The sequence below is a fragment of the Camellia sinensis genome, chromosome 5 (assembly GCF_055761805.1).
Source record: "Camellia sinensis isolate YWXY chromosome 5, ASM5576180v1, whole genome shotgun sequence".
Classification (NCBI taxonomy): domain Eukaryota; kingdom Viridiplantae; phylum Streptophyta; class Magnoliopsida; order Ericales; family Theaceae; genus Camellia; species Camellia sinensis.
The window spans coordinates 15,174,812-15,190,048 of record NC_138965.1 but is presented as its reverse complement, the minus strand read 5'-3'; the positions used below and the strand labels follow the sequence as shown (position 1 = coordinate 15,190,048).

Below are 15,237 nucleotides of genomic sequence, written 5' to 3'. Positions count from 1 at the left end.
CGCCCTTCATAGATATCGCGATTGGCCAAGATTTAAGTCTCCCCATTGGTGCATGACACCTTTGGGCCAATTAAGCCTTCGGATTCGGAGCGCCCTTCGTGGATATCACGATTGACCAATACAAGTCTCCGAATTCGGAGCCCCATTGGTGCATGACCCCTTTGGGCCGAATAAGCCTCCGGATTCGGAGCGCCCTTCGAAGATATCACGATTGGCCAACGCAAGTCTCCGGATTGGGAGCCCCATTGGTGCATGTCACCTTTGGGCCGAATAAGACTCCGAATTCGGAGCGCCCTTCGTGGATATTGCGATTGGCCAAGATTTAGGTCTCCGAATTTGGAGCCCCATTGGTGCATGTCACCTTTGGGCCGAATAAAACTCTAGATTCGGAGCGCCCTTCGTAGATATCCCGATTGGCCAATAGTTAAGCCTCCGAATTCGGAGCCCTAATGGTGCATGACACCTTTGGGCCGAATAAAACTCCAGATTCAGAGCACCCTTCGTGGATATCGCGATTGGCCAAGATTTAAGTCTCCAAATTCGGAGCCCCATTGGTGCATGACACCTTTGGGCCGAATAAGACTCCGGCTTCAGAGCGCCCTTTGTGGATATCACGATTGGCCAATATTTAAGTCTCCGAATTCAGAGCCCCATTGATGCATGACACCTTTGGGCCAAATAAGACTCCAGCTTCAGAGCGCCCTTCATGGATATCACGATTGGCCAATATTTAAGTCTCCGAATTCGGAGCCAGAGCCGTACGTAACACGTTTGGGCCGAATAAGACTCCGGATTCTGAGTGCCCTTTACGACAAAGGTTAAAGCATACAAATATTCAAAGTGGAATGCTTCGCCAAGCTGAGCCGGCCAAAACCGTTTACACTTTAAAGCATACAAACATTGAAAGTGAAATGCTTAATTAAGTTGGGCCGGCGCAACTGCATAGACAAATTAAAATATGCAAAAATTCGAAACGAGATGCCTAATTAGGCGTGTAAACGTTCAAAATGAAACACAAACATTCAAAATAAAATATTTTATTAAATTAACCAATAGGTACATAGCTGACGCCCAATCTGTGTTGGAGCGTTTACAATATATATTCAATTCTATTCGACATCACCCTCATCATCGCTCTTCTCAATTTCGAAGGCGTCAAAAGGAAAGTGGTGACGTTGATATAATGGCGATGCTGACTCAACTCCTACTCCTTGGAGAGCCTTAATCCACCCGTGCCTGAAGCCCGGTTCTCACATCGGCAGACCTCCTCCGCAAGTTTCTCTTTGGTCTTGTCTATCCCGACTTTTCGGCTGTTGTGGAAGCCTTTTTCATAACCTATGGTCCTTGCATTTCTATGGCAAACATGCTTGCCGTATCTCGATCAGCAATCGCGTGACTTAACAACCGTTGGGTCACTCTTTCCTCCACGACCGGGTTAGATTGACCTGCCGCGCGCGGCTTGATGGTCTGAGCCTTCCTGAGCTCCCTGAGTTCACGCTCGCCCTTCTCCGCGCGAGCCTCCAAACTTCGAATTCATTCGTCTTTCTTTTCTATTTCTCGTCTGGCGGCATGCAGGCGCATGCCGACTTCATAAGCGGTATACAGCCCTTTCACCGCCCCATGGATGCCCTCTCGAAATACTTCAAAATCCTGTCGACTAACCATCGACTGCTGGACTTCCGGTGGAAAAATTGGTCGAGCGGACTAGACTGCTACACCTGGGTCATTAACAATGGAGTCCGCCTCCGTCATTGGTTTATTCCTCACAAAAACCGCAAAACTCAACGGTCGCGACGTCGCGTCGGGCTTATTTCTTGGTTACGGTCGCGGGGAGCTTCCCCATTGATGTTTTTCTTTTCGGGGTGATCTGCTTCGACGACTTGGGGGCTGAAGTTTTTCCCGTTCCTTAGACGTCCTACCTCCCCTGCGTGTGGGCTTGCCGCTGCGATTCATTTCAATGTCTAACTCAGCCAATGTTTGCCCTTCTCCTCTGCTGTTGAAGAACAGTCTACTTGACATCCGCATTAATCTGACCTTCCACAACAAACTGTTTTCAATCGAGTATAAACACAATAAGTGGAATTATGGGTGCGAAGAACCCACCTCATTTATCCTTAACACATGCAACGCCCTCGAGGCGGTTTCATTAATTACTGATGGCTGGACATAGTGCCAATCGATATGGCCGCAACCACTCCATGAAATCATGGTATTCGGCCTTTGGAGTTCATAAATTGGCTAAGGCAAGGACATATTTATTAATCTGATCGGCTATTCTACGATGGTAAATTAGTCGCCTGGGCGTAGTGCCGATCGATCAGTGCCGTAGCCACTCCATGAACTCATGGTATTCGGCCTTTGGAGTTTATAAATTGGCTGGGGCAATGGCAATTTATTAATCTGAATGGCTATTCTACGATGGTAAATTAGTCGCCTGGGCGAAGTGCCGATCGATCGGTGCCGCAACCACTCCATGAACTCATGGTATTCGGCCTTTGGAGTTCATAAATTGGCCGGGGCAAGGGCAGTTTATTAATCTGAATGGCTATTCTACGATGGTAAATTAGTCGCCTGGGCGAAGTGCCGATCAATCGGTGTCGCAGCCACTCCATGAACTCATGGTATTCGGCCTTTGGAGTTCATAAATTAGCTGGGGCAAGGGCAGATTTATTAATCTGATCGGCTATTCGACGATGGTAAATTAGTCGCCGGGGCGAAGTGTCGATCGATCTATGCTGCAGCCACTCAATGAACTCATGGTATTCGGCCTTTGGAGTTCATAAATTGGCTGGGGCAAGGGCAAATTTATTAATCTGATCGGCTATTCGACGATGGTAAATTATTGAATTGCCTAATTATCTAATCGTGAAGTGTACACGAATGTTTTATCCAAAGAAGCAAAAAGCAATACTATGCATCAATAGAAAAAGGAAAATGTTTGAGGGCCACAATTTTTGTGGCCACAATGGCTCAAAACTGCCAAAACGACGTCGTTTTGGGTGCAAAACATGCCAAAATGACGTCGTTTTGACAGTTTTGAGCCATTGTGGCCACAAAAATTGTGGCCCTCTAGCATTGTTGATAGAAAAATTAAGCACAAGTAATACCAAAGTACAAGGGAAATTTTCATTAGTAAATTGGGCACAGACTGTAGCCATTTTACATGTGAAAACTACTAGATAAAAAACTACAAGTTTACAGGGAAATGCTTAGCAAAAACTTAAAAACTATAGCCATACATAAAAACTACTAAAGAAAAAGTTGTAACATTACATTCAAAATCTTTAAATAAAAATAACTACTGTCACCCTAATCAATCTTCGGAGTCAAACTCCAGCGGCTCAACATCCACTTGCTCGTATAGAATCAGCATAGCCAATGTCACATTAGCAGCAGCAAGGGCTTTGAGCCAGTCGTGTTTGAATCCCCGATTCTCGAATTTGGGGACTTCTTCCACATAATTGGCGAGGGCAGCGCTTTGCCCAGCCTCATACGCCTTCAAAGCCTCAGAGTCGGCTACTTCCTTCGCCGCCTTCGATTCTGCCAAGTCCACCTCAAGTTTGGCGATCGCCTCTTGGGCTAACTTGAGCGCAGCTTCGCTCGCATTCGCCCTCTGCTCAGTAGCCAATCTAAGCTGATCTGCATTTCTTGCCCTCTCCATCTCGGCATCAGCCCTTGCAGCTTCTATCTTTGCCCTTGCCGCTTCGAACTCGACCCGGCTCCTTTGGTCCTCAACTTCGGATTGTCAATAGCCAATTCATTCGATGGCGTCGTGCTAGCGACGGTCTATCTCGGTTATCCTTCCGACCGTCTGCAAAACAGGAGATTAAAACCAAAATATATACATAAAAGGGAAAGGCAAGATCAAGATATTTACCAGAAGAGCCGATTGAGCGGCTAACGCTATGGCCAAAAGGTTTGGCTCCGAGCGGAAAGCCGCCTTGTCAGACGACAATGAGACCGATGAAGCCATGCTCAGCTCCACGGCTGGATCTTTCATAGCTGACGCACCAGAGGAGATCGACATATTTTTTATCTTTGGTTGAACCACAAAAGGCACAATCGTATCCGACTTCTCTAAACGCAGCCGTTTGTCAGCAGAGTCTTTTCCAGAGCTGGCCTCAACCTCGGCAGGACGTTTCTCCTCCCTTCGTTCAGCCTTTTGATTTGCTGGCACGACCGGCTCAGATTCGTCATCTCTTGTTTGAGCCGTCTCCTCTTCAATAACCGGCAGGGGGGGCTCAACATCGGCAATGGGTGGCACTTCGGATCGAATGGCCTCTGCTCTGCACTGCGCAGCCATTCGTTCGGTGTTTTTCTTTTTGGCGATTTGTGTGAGTGACAACGCCGCCATATCTTCAGGGTACACACCGGGAAGGTCTTCTAATCCAATAAAGACGTCATCGTAAACTTCCCCTCGACCCGCGGTGGACGGAGGGTTGGCTAAATTGAGGTCGGCTTCCTCAAAGGCTACCCTTAAAGCCTCGTCTACTTTGGCCTCAGACTGGCCTGATTCTTCAGCGACCTGAGTGACTTTCACACGCTCCGAGTCGAATCCTTCAAAACCAATTTGGCACAAGTTTCTGAAGTTGGTTAAATAAGAGCCGTAAGAAACTCTTCATCCCTCGGAATCGGGATGTTTTCTACTGGCGAGAAGGTCATGTACGTCGGCTCGTATCGAAGAAGAATGTGGGCTACCCTCCCTTGTTTCTGAAGGCTTGGACGGCCGAAGTATTTCAGCACGACTTTGATCTCTGAAAGAACGGTGTCGTCAGTCAAAGTCAAGACATTCTTCAAATCGTTTCCTGCACAAACCGAACCATGAGATCTCAAAAATGAAGCCTTATAAATATAAGAAAAATAAACACAAAAAGCTATACGGCCACCTGGTTCACCCCTCCGTCTAGGAATCGGATCAAGGCGATCCTCGCATTCGTCGAATTCCCAGTTACCTTGGACAACGACCATAACATCGTCGAATTGCGTGCCAGAGCTGGAAAGCATAGTCACTAGCTGATGGTCGGTGTCCTTAGCCCCAAGGAAATAGCGTCCATGCCGACCAGAAGACTTGGCCAAGGCGTAACAATGTCGAATAGCAGGTATGCCGAGATTAATCCTAAGGCGACGATTTAGCTCTATAATCCCCATTATGACTCTAAAAAAGTTGACATTGGGTGGGGAGGGGATTAGACCCCAATGACGAAGGACAGCCCTAAGAAATGGATGAAGCGAGAAACGGATTCCGCCCTCTGCAATTGATAAGAGAAGGAAGACGATTGTGCTTTCATCATCCCTCTCCACATCGAGAGTGTCTTCTGTCACAAGCGACAAACAGACATCACCAGGGATAGAAAAATAGCGTCGAAAGCCAGAGATTCGATCCGCGGAGAGAAGGTCTTTAAGATGCTTTGCCATTTCGGTCAGCCTATAGGAACGTACTAAACTAAAGGCAAACCAGGAAAAGGGATTCAAAGCAAAGAGGAAGCAGAGAGGAAGAAAACTTACAAGAGACGGAGAGGACAACGAATGATGAATGGAAGTTGCAGAGGTGAGTCGGAAGGTAGTCTAAAAACTTTTAAGCGTCCAAAAATGTGTGTTCGAAAAGACGACAAGATTTTAAATCACAATAAATAGAAACGTATGAAGGGGCGGGAAGTTGAAATGATAACCGAGAGGCGTATGCTCTGACATCCGCGTTGGAATAAGGTTAGCCGCCGAATTTCGGCTCTAACTTTTCGAGTTCGAAACCAAACACTCCAGCTAACTGTCGTTAGTGGAGTGCTTGGGGGGCAATTGTGGGGGCCGAATACTGGGAGTCGTAAAGAGGCCGAATAATTGGATCGGGAGAGTCGAAATATATACATCGCATTTGGCCCCATCTTGCACAGTCAAATCCTACCTTATTCGGCCAAATAGCCGATTGAGTAAGGGGGCAAGTGAAAAGCGGTTTGCAACAAAAAAAGCCGAGTAAATTGTTATACGGCGAATTGAAAGTGGGTCCAGTCCCAAGGCCCAAGAAAGAAAAGATATAAATAGAAGAACATCAGCCAAAAAGAGGTATGTGAGAATCAATACGCTTAACTTAAAATACAAGTAATCTAGAGAGTAGAGACTGACTTGTTCGTCGGAGTGCTAATTCTGGCACCCCCGACCGAAGTGTTTATTCCTTTTCAGGTTAATAGCAGAGGATCACGAGCGTCCTTCGGGATGTAAAGAGTATTTCCAAACCACCTTCGCCACAAGGATCTAAGCTGAAGAAGGTTGACAGGAATAACCAACATTTAGCTCTCCTCAGCCGAGATAAGGATCCAGGCTGAAGAAGGTTGGCAAGAATAACCAACATTTAACTCTCTTTAGCCGAGATAAGGATCTAGGTAGAAGAAGGTTGGCAGGTATGACCAACATTTAGCTCTCTTCAGCCGAGATAAGAATTTTGGCTAAACAAAGTTGGCAGGTATAACCAACATTTAAGTCTCTTCAACCGACATAAGGATCTAGCTTGAAGAAAGTTGGTAGGTATGACCAACACATAGTAAAAAGATTACAAAGCTCTTAGACCGAAATGGGTATCTCAGCCATAAAAATTAAAGACATGGCAATCGAGCAAAAAGTTCAAGACACGCCAATTAAAGTTGAAAAACAATTACAAACAGGATATCAACCGAACAAACAGTTGAAGAAAAAGCACATTTCATTCCATTTCAAAATGTTCATTACATGGGAGGGGCTTAAGCCCGATTACAAGTACTTTCAAAAGTAAACATCAAAATAAGAAAAACAAGGTCAAGCAAATAAATCATCCAAGTCTACATCCAGGTCAACCCGAGCTTCACCACTCGGTAGCCCGGTCCCAGCAGGTAGGTCAGTCGCGGGCGCACCATCAATCGTACTTGGCACCGGTGGCTCCACCCGAGCTGACAGAGTAGTTTGGAGATCTTAATCATTGGTAACAGGTGGGGCGTTGTTTGGCTCTGGAGATTCTTCCTCCTCTCCCTCTTGAAGCAACTTTTCTTGAATGGCATTGGCGTAGTCTGCCATATAACTTGGAATGAAATGGGGAGGAAAGTTCTGGAAGACCTCGGTTTCTTGACCATAACCGAGCTTTGCTACAGCTGCCTTTCATCCGCATTTGAAAAATATATCCTTTGCAGCTTCACATTGCAGGATGTAGGTGGCCTCTCCTTCCTTGTAGCCTCTATCTTCAGTGTTCTCTATTTTCTTGTTTAGCTCGGCGATCTCAGTATCTTTTTTCTTTTCAAGCTTGGCTAGTTCGTGCAAGTAGCGATCTTTTCTCTAGGCCAAAGCCTTCTGCTTGTCCACTTCCGCTGCGTTGACCAGCTCGATAAGTCGAGCAATTTCATATTCAAGCTTAGTCGTTTTTTGCTTAGCTTTGTTCAGCTCGGCCGTCTTAGCGTTGGCATCTATCACGGCCAGCCGCACTGTCTTGCGCAGGTCCAGCACGCGCTTATGATGAGCAACTTGGTTCTTCTGCATGGCCTACAGAAGGAGAGATAACGATTATGATCAAAACCGAGCAAACAGATGTGTGAATTGAAAAACAAATAAAGGGAGCACTTACTAGCACCATCGACTTATTTGCTGAGCGGATAGCCTTGAGCTCAGTTAGATGATCATGGTGCTCCATGTCGGCTAGCAGACACACGCTCTTAGTAAGGTTGAAAGCAAGCGTGTGGTCCTTGTCTACAACCACCGAGTCAGTGTTCGAGATAGTGTTGTTCTTATAAGTCATTCTTGGTGCCCATTCCGAAGGGCTAGCTCGGTCGGAATGCACGGGCTCAGGGCTCAGTGTCGCGGTATCAGGAAGCTCGGTGTCCTCATCAACCAAGCGTTGCGGCTCGGCTAAAGTAGTTCATGCACGTTTACTTGGCCGAGATGTGGAGGGCCTCACAGTTGGAAGAGCCACCACGGTATCACGGGGTTGGCCAGTTGGCTCTAGCCCGGCTTGTGCTTCACCAGTGGTCTGCTCGGTGATAAGCGCTCGCACAGCTCTCTTCTTTGCCATTTCTTGTTCTTCTGTTAGCGGGATCAGTTGAATTTGGGGAAGTGTGGGATCTGGTTCAGGTGATGGCGCAAGGAGAAAGTCTGTCACCCTGGTCTTCCTCCTTCCGCTATATCGGTAGGTCGATTCAAAGTTTAGCAGTTCGGCCCAATCGCGATGACGATATCGTAGCGCGGCGCGAAGGGCGTCTTGGTTAGCATATGGGTACTGTGATTTTAGTTGGCTTAAATCTGCACAAAAGAAAGACAAAATGCTGTGTCAGCACGGTGTGGAATTACAACATGAAATAGTGAAACAAAAAGAAAATTGGACCGAGGTATTCTTACCAGCAGTCCCCTTATTCCAATTTATGTTATGTCCCGTTATCTGGGCTTCTTGGTCTTCATAATTGCCCGAAACCCAGAAAAAATCATCGTCATTTAAGTCTTTGTCCGGTGTATTTTTAATTATTTTCTCTCGGCCTCTTCTTACTCTTAAATAATACACCCAACCGTCATCATTTTGGCCAAGCGAGTATTAATGGAATAGCTCGGCCAATCCGAGGTTGAGACCAAGCCGACGGTTTAGCTTGGCGATGCCATTTATTATTATATAAGTATTGGTGCTGAGTTGAGTTGGGCACAATCTCGTCTGCCTGAGGAACTCGTAAATTAGTGGCCGTACAAGGAATCGAAGACCGGCCTCAACAATTGATATTACGGTAAAAGGAACAAAGCCTGGTTTTCACTAGGGCGTGGTATCTAGTTCGGCTAAAGATAGATGGACATCGTCAGGAATATTGTAGTCCTTATGGAATTCGGCAATAGCCCCAGGTGAGTCTACCAAGAACCAGTATTTACCCATTTAACTTAAATTATGTCCAAGTTAGCGCGGTGGTCTAGCTGGTGTTGAGATGACGTTGAATATCTCGGTTGAGCGATGGTGCAAAGGTGTGCCTGGCCAACCTAGTCAAGTCTGCAAAGTGGAGATAAAATGTGTTATGCCCAGATCACTGAACCGGGCTAAAAAAGAAGGCAAAATAAATATAAACCCTAGTTCGGTTAAATGGGTTGCAGCCCGTTCTTAGTTCGGTCGTAACACAAGGAGTGGCTCCAAGTTTTTGGCTCGGTCATTGGGCAGGAAGGTTCTTAGGTCGGTCGTAACACAATGAGTGGTTCCAAGTTCTAGCTCGGTCATTAGGTGAGGTTTCTAGTTCAGTCTAATACGCACCTATTGCAAACAGGTTCCTAACTCGGTCGTGGTGTTATTTTGGATCAAAAGCATCACATTACAGATTGTTTGAGAATCCAATTAGAGTGTGATTGAGGACTTATCATGTGGTTTTTGGGGACTAAGTGGTTCTTACCCATTTGTGTGAAAACTATACGAGTGTGTTTTAAAAAACATATGTATACTATACTATATATTTCTATACTATACAAAATAAATGAAAAGAAAAAAGGATTGAGCCACTTACAGTTTTGAGATGAAAGGATAAAGATCAAGACCGTAAGGATGTCAGTAAGAACACCAGCTTTGCAGGTGCTATGGTCGTGAATATGAAGACTCATAAGGCAAGTGAGAGAAGATGAACAGTGGAGTGTTGATTCGAAAAGTAGGGTTTTTTGTATAAAGCATTAAAATGGGCGGGACTGTTCAAAATCTTCGAGGTACGAAGACGGTTGTGACAGTTGTACTTGACCAGTGGGAGCAAGCCACGTGTCCATAGGAATAGGTAACGATTCAGACGTACTTGAGAAGCAGGACGACGTGCAGAGTAATTGACAAGACATTTCTAAAACCGGGCAAATCGGTAGTCCGATAGAAAACGAGCTCGGTAGTATTACTTGCTTTAGTTCGGTCAGCTTGGACGTTTTAGCTTAGCTGGAGAAGAATAATCCCAAATCATGCTTTGCAGATGGAATTAAGGGGCAATTGAGAGGGTAATTTATAAAGAAATATTGCCCGAGCTATGATCCTTTAGTCTTTGTTATGGACCGGACTAAAGGCCGAGGTATGAGCTTCGTGTAGCTCGGTTCCAGGTTGTATGAACTCCAAGCTGGGCAGAGATGCTTTGGACCGAGCTACCTACATAAGTGGGCCTAGTTGTTAGCCGAGGTATTGGTGAGAAAGGAGGCCGAGCTTGGTATAGCTCGGCCGAATGCTATCTACGTCATTACTTAGTTGAATGTATGACCGAGGTAATATAGCTCGGTTAGGTTGCAGCAGCCTAAACAAAGGAGGTAACCATCTTACTTGCTTGGTGGAAAGTAGAGTGTTGTTATGATAGACATTCTTCATTGAGCTTGAGACTCCTAAATGGGTTCTGCTAAGGAGAGTAGAGTCCCACTAGGATTGGGCAAACCATCCCACTTGGTTAGGAATGAGTAGGGTGTGTGATTCCTAGAAAGACTCTTTTGAGGAGAGTTGGAATCCTACTAGGATTGTGCCAAGCAGAATCTATAAAAGCTAACAGCAGGACCTATGTACAGGTATCACAATCTCGACTCTCAAATACACAGAACTTTTGTCTATTGTCTATTTGCTGACGTAGGCATCAGAGAGGCTTCTGGCACACACCCGCCGGCTAGCTCACGGTTGTGTTTTCAGGAAGTAAAGAGACGACGTTTAGAGGAGCGCAAACTTGATTAACAGGATTATACGAGATGATTATTTCGTACTCGTACAATATGCATCTTCTCATTTTGTATGATAAATTTCGCCATTTCTTAAATATGATGGCCCCACGTATATAGAATTTATTAAATAAATATACAGGAGATGAAGTAAAGCAATGAATTAAATACAGTTATAAATAGCATTTATGTCTAATTTTACATATTTTTTTTTGCCTATACTAGTGTGAGCATTAAGGCCGTGTTTAGATTATAAATTTATGAAAAAAATTGAAACAAACAAAAAGATATGTGAAATCTAATTACGTTTTATTTACACTTTATCTATATATTTGTTTTAAATTATTATTCAAATTTATAATTCAAATACAGTTGGAAAAAACTGTTGGTGCTCTTTGTATACCGGTGTATGGCTGCTGGTTTTAGAAGTATCAGCATCGACTGCAGTCTCTAGAGAGTGTTACTTTGGACCATCCATCCATGACTTTATATAAACAAGTGGGCTTTTGGATTGCTATCTGATTGATGATTGATGATGATGATGATGATGATGATGAGTCAGAGACAATAGTTGAGCTAAAATAAATTGATTATGGGGAAGTAGCAAGAGATATGTTTTAACTTGTATATTTTGAGTTGCACCAGAATACATAGAAAAAAACAGAAATTTTGGAAAAAAATAGAAAGATGTGGTGACAGCACTATAAATACAAAGCAACACAGATCCTCTTCTTCAACCTGTACAACTTTCAGTTTCAAGATCCTCTGTTTTCAAAACCCCACTTAGATTCACCCCAGAGTTCAATAATATTTCAACTCGACATCAACAACACAATCAAATGGGTATTCATTTACAGTCCATGATTGTTAAAGCCAAGCAAATTTTGAATCTTCAGTCTCATATCCTATCTAGAAATCTGTCATCAGATGTTGTTCCTAAAGGCCATTTAGCAGTGTATGTAGGAGAGTCTCAGAGGAAGAGATTTGTGGTTCCAGTGTCTGTATTGAGCCATCCTTCATTTCAAGACTTGCTTCATCAGGCTGAGGAAGAGTTTGGGTTTCATCATCCAATGGGTGGTCTCACTATTCCTTGCAATGAACAAACCTTCCTTGATCTCACTTGTCGATTAACCAGTGTTTCTTGAAATCTCTGTCAGTTCAAAGTCTGGTCAAGAATTCTCTGTTATACCGAAATACAGAGTTGAGTGTTTTGACACACGGGAACAGAGAATTTGTGGCCTTGAGCTTTGGCAAATAGCCTCTCTCCCTCTTCTCTTTTCTTGTGTTTTAAACTCATGTAAAAACTCATCCACCATTGTAGTTTAACTAAGTGGGGAGGGAAAGAAAATCCTTTCTCACCAAATTGTATCATATACAAATGAAACCCATTTCTGGTCCAGCTTCTGATTATTCTACTCTGCTTGTTTGTTAATGCTTTAACACTAATCCTAGCATTTAATGAGACACAAATACTTTTATGACTGTGAGACATGTGCATACTTATATTTTATTCTGTAATTGTTTCTGTAAAAGATGTGTCGTGTGTATCTTATTCTATGATAGATTTGTGTTATTGGTGGCTTGTATGATTCAATGATCAAAAGACTACTAATGAAATGACTCCTTGAATGTTGTAAATATCCAATAGGAACATTTCATATTCCAAATGGACAAAACAAAAGATCCAACAAAAATATCCCAAATTCACACAATAAGCAAGATATGATCAAAACAAATTGTTAACTTGTTAGTATTATTTAAAAGAGTTAATTATTTAAAAGTTCTATTTATAAATGTTATGGTAGTTTAGGTCCTTTTTAATATTTTTTGAACCAATAAGTCCTATTTAATGAACTTGAGAATACTGTCATTTTTTTTAAAAAAATTTAAAATTAAGAACATTATCAATTTTGTATAGTAATCTTTCAAATAATTGTTTCACTAATTGATGAAAAAAATAGAGCATGAGATTAAACGTATTTAGCCTTCTATTTATTGGTTTGATTTAACTATCTAATAAAACCAAGAATATTAATAGTTTTTTTCAGTTTTAAAACTGAGAACATTATCAGTTTTTTCATTTTTAAAGTTTTTTTTTTTTTTTGCACATCAATGTTCATCATCATGCTCTTTATAAATACAAAATTTTCAGTTTTACACAAAAAAATAATTCAGTTTTTTCAATTTTTTAAAAAATATTTATTTATTTATTTATTTGCATTAAATTTTTAATTTTTTTTTAATTTTAAAGTTGATATTTTAAAGTTTTGAAAATCGAAATAAATGCCAAATTATCATGTTATTTTATAAATAATCATAAATGATGAACAATCATTATTTGAAGGGCAATTCCGACTATAAAAAGTTTAATGAGACTTGAAAGTCCAAAAAATCTTAGTTATGACTTAATAGAGTATAAATTCATAAATTAGAACTTATATGTAAATACTCCTATTCAAAATCATCATATATGCTATATAACCTTTCTCCAAAAAATCATCATATAAGTTTTTCAATTCTATAAGATGGATATTGTCTTGGATTTAGATTAATAATTCAACAAAAACATAATTCGACATTTAGGGGTTGTTTGAGGTGTCTTAAATAAGTGCACTTTTTTGTCTTTTTGGACTAAAAAATTAAGGAAAAAAATATAGATGTTTGGGTTAACTTTTTGACTTTTTATGGAAAAATGTGTATTAAAAAATTGTATAAATTAGTGTGTAGGAGAAAATTAGGATTGAGAGTTGTGCAGCCGTAATTTTTGACTTTTGGTGAATAGTGATAACTTTTTAACTTTTTGAATAATTTTTTGACTTTTTGACAACTTGCCAAACTTGACCTTATTAGTTGAGGAAATTAGGGTCCAGACTAATAGTTTATTCGGACATGGTATCCTTTATACGAGTGATTATTGAATTTCAAGAAGAGATAGGATGCAAAATTGAGAATCAAGAAGAAGTTCAAATTTCGTTAAATTGCAAAATTGATAGGATTTTATCCATTCTCATAATTTCATGCTAATCCAAATATGGGATGAGATGCACAATTTAAATGAACAGATAATCTTAGGACTAACAATCTTAGGCCTGCTAACCCCGCCTAATCTAATTCACCCAAACAAACATGGCCTAAGAGCCTAGTTGATTAGGGGGATTATAGTATTAGATTGAGATTATTAATTCATAGGACTCATATTCTAGTGTTTAGTTAATTTTTGTTATCTAGATTAGATTCCAATGAAAATTCTATTGAACAAAATTTAAGAATACTTTTTTATTTCGACAACTAATAATGCAAAATAAATATATAATTGGGATTATGTATTTTCATATTAGTTGCAAAATAAACGTGGATAATAAATGATTATTTATTCTACTAATCTACCTAGATAATCAATTTTACACCAATTTCATAAATTGTTAATTCTCTCATTATTAATTTTGTTAATCAAATAAGGCCTAAAAAACACACACTATACTAAGCACACACTTGTCGTATTTCTGACAAAATCATATTAATCTAATAAATTATAAGTTTTAATAGGTCTAGCAACACATAAATCACAAAAAAAAAAAAAAAAGAAAGAAGAAGAAGAAGAAGAAAAAAAAAAGAAGCAATTTCTAAAATAGTCTATTCTCAAACAAGACCTCATTAATAATTTTTGTAAAATTATGTTTGTATATGTATGTTAGAGTTGTATTTTAGATAGGGCTTATGTCCAAGTTTACTAGACTTGCGATAAAATAAGATTGGCCACTTAATCAGTTGATTATTTTTAATTGGCATTTGATATTTTTTATAACTCAAACCCAATGATACGAGCTTTTGGGTAAAACTCATCTTTGAAAAGCAGTTTGTAGAGAGAGGTTGCCCAAGAGGCTTATATGAATACAACCAAGGCATATGTTAGTTGATGTGGACCAGTAACATACCACCACACTTTGCAGTGGACGTTCACAATGGCCTACTCTATCGACACTAAGGTCAAGTTTGGCTATCCTAAATAAATACACACTTTTTATCTTTTTTTCATCACATCATCTCTCTACTTTTCTACACATTTTTTCGTAAAAAGACAAAAAGTGTAAGATCATCCCAAACAAACCCTAACCTGGTAATAATCCTTTCTCTTTTGGTGACTTTACTCAACTATCAGTATTCGATATTTTTTGTAAGTGTCTTAATCCAGCTTATAGGTCGCTCCCTCCACAGCTTAAACTACAAGTCGTACCCATCCAATCTCATATCCGGTCCCAAACTCGATGTGGCGGCTGGTTCTAATCCAAATACGGTAGTGATTGGGGGCCCGAAAACGGGACGCCCCGAATGCCCCTAATTTTTTTTTTTTTTTCAGCAGAAGAAAGGAGGAAGACGAAGAAGGGAAGGAGGGAGAGGGGAGGGGAGGGGGAGGAAGGACTGGAGGGGGCCTAAAAAATGGAGGAGGAGGGGCTAAGGCGAGGCAGACGCGATCGGCGGAGGCCGACGCGATCGGCGGAGGCGACGCGATCAGCGCAGGCGACGCGACCTCTCTCTCTCTTTCTCTCCCTCTCCCTCTCCCTCTCTTTCTCTCCCTCTTCCTCTGCATTGCAGAGGTCGAAA

General features: G+C 41.6%; 1 pseudogene; it reads left to right on the top strand.

The window, feature by feature from the left end:
- Positions 1–11,474: 11,474 nt before the first annotated feature.
- LOC145791239 (auxin-responsive protein SAUR21 pseudogene) lies at positions 11,475–11,780 on the top strand (annotated as a pseudogene).
- Positions 11,781–15,237: the final 3,457 nt, after the last annotated feature.